This window comes from Aplysia californica, unplaced genomic scaffold, assembly GCF_000002075.1.
Source record: "Aplysia californica isolate F4 #8 unplaced genomic scaffold, AplCal3.0 scaffold00350, whole genome shotgun sequence".
Classification (NCBI taxonomy): domain Eukaryota; kingdom Metazoa; phylum Mollusca; class Gastropoda; order Aplysiida; family Aplysiidae; genus Aplysia; species Aplysia californica.
Genome location: NW_004797620.1, coordinates 667,272 through 669,379, shown reverse-complemented (window position 1 = coordinate 669,379; position 2,108 = coordinate 667,272). Strand labels below are relative to the sequence as shown.

Genomic DNA, 2,108 nt, shown 5'->3' with positions numbered 1-2,108 from the left:
CCTGACACTGGTAAAATAATGTTGGTATAAATAATGAAATACTGAAATATTGTATTTATGCTAGGAAAAGGCTAAATGTGTTGGCTACAAGAGGCATTATAAATGACATCCATAAATAAGACCCTTTGAAAGCGGAGGAATACTTAAAGTTTGGGGATTATATGTCTATGTCTTGTTTCATGTAATCCCTATTACCATTTCGCTACCTTAGAAATACCAAGTTCTCTCTAACATTTTTTACCGTTTTGAGTTACTAAGACCATGAAGTCAGAAACCAAACATTCCATCAGAATCAAAATCGTAAGATTATTCGGAGTTGAAATGAGGACATTTCAAGAATTTCGTTATAAAAAAACCTGACATATTGTGAAACTCAACATTTCTTACGTCAAATATTCTCAAAAACTGTGTTCTGAGCAGATAGAACGTTGTCATTCTAGGACAACGACTTATCTCCCCGTCTGTGGCGTTTTATACGCCATCTTATACATGTAGACAGGGGTCGATTTGACAAGCCGATCTTTCAAAGGTTATATATAAGCTCAGTTGGCGAAAGATAGGCGGGGGCGTTACATCTATCGGTTTTCGTCGGAGCGGCAGACGGGGTGAAAGGTTTAGGGTTGATGACCAAACGCCACCCTCGTTGACACGTTCAAGCGTGGGAGAGAAATTAATCTGTATTCGCCGATAGAGTGGGCGGGGGAAGGGAAAGATGCGGACACATTCGATTTAAAAATGTAAATCTTTTGGCTGGTTTCGGGTTGAAACTAACATTAGAAATGTGTCAGAGCAGAAATCTCTCTCCCTCTCTCTGTCCGTCTGTCTGTCTGTCTGTCTGTCTGTCTGTCTGTCTGTCTGTCTGTCTGTCTGTCTGTCTGTCTGCCTATCACTCTGTCTCACTGCCTGTCTCCCCCCTCTCTCTCTATCTCTCTCTCCCTCTCTCACACTCGCGTCCCGTCCTCCTCTTCTTTCTCCATCACGTCACCCGCCCCCTCCTCAACCAAACCACCATTCTCTAACACTAATAACTCCGTTCTCTATTTCACTTTCTTTCACTCCTTTCTCCTCACCATTATCTCTCCTTCTGCCCACTATCGATCACATGTGTGTGATTCTTCCTGGAGCGAGCCATACCTTTGATCAGGTAAGGTTAAATTGCTCTGTGATTCCAACTTGTCCCAATTAAAGACTAGAAAACGATCAATGAACAAAAATCTTGACTCATCTTTCTACAATCCCCAACCCATTTGAACCATACAAATAAAAAGTTAACATTCTATTTAAGGTCTCTACTTTGAAAAAAAAAGTTTTCTTTATTTTTCTATTATTGTAAGAGTTTAATTGCACGATTTTAGTTGTTTCTGATTTCATTGGTTAGACGGAAGCCTCTGAGCTGTTCAATACGATTCCAGTCCATCATTTCAAAGCAACATGTTCTGTATATATGTAAATACGTTTGTGTTTTTGTTTTGTTTTTTCTGTTATCTTGTCATCGATGGATGTGTCGTTGTCGTTGTCGTTGAGTTTGTCTATGAAAATGAATGTTCTTGTCCCCTATATCATATATTTCTCTATTTCTCTCTCTCGCTCTCTCTCTCTCTCTCTCTCTCTCTCTCTCTCTCTCTCTCTCTCTCTATCTATCTATCTATCTATCTATCTATCTATCTATCTATCTATCTATCTATAGCGGTTAGGTGTTTCACTGTCGAACACAGGAAACTCGAGTTTGATTCTCGATTATTGGAAAGGGTTTATCGTATATCTCCGTATTTCTGATTAGATATTGTATTCCTCTTGGCCCTGATAGGAAGGGTCGTAACTCACTTCCTAAATCTTTCAGATTGTGTCCATGGGAGTGTTAAACAACGACATGACAAAAAAGAAAATTCTGCCTTAAATCATCTGTCAGATCTGTACCTTTATCCTCGATTTACAAGAACAATAACGGTGAGTTTTCTTCTTTTCTTCCTTCTGCCCCCGTCTCTCTTTCTTTCTTTCTCTCTCTCTCTCTCTCTCTCTCTCTCTCTTTCTCTCTTTCTCTCTCTCTCTCTCTTTCTCTCTCTCTCTCTCTCTCTCTTTCTCTCTTTCTCTCTCTCTTTCTCTCTCTC

The 2,108-nt window shown here is 39.8% G+C and overlaps 1 protein-coding gene across 1 annotated transcript in view; it reads left to right on the top strand.

Annotated features, from left to right (window-relative positions):
* Positions 1–1,623: 1,623 nt before the first annotated feature.
* The window catches only part of LOC101850821 (5-hydroxytryptamine receptor 5B-like), a 32,609-nt gene continuing 32,124 nt past the window's right edge, over positions 1,624–2,108 (top strand). Inside the window, exon 1 of the mRNA XM_035970964.1 lies at positions 1,624–1,947. The gene's annotated coding sequence lies outside the window, so the exon portion shown is untranslated. The remainder of the gene's footprint in view (positions 1,948–2,108) is intronic.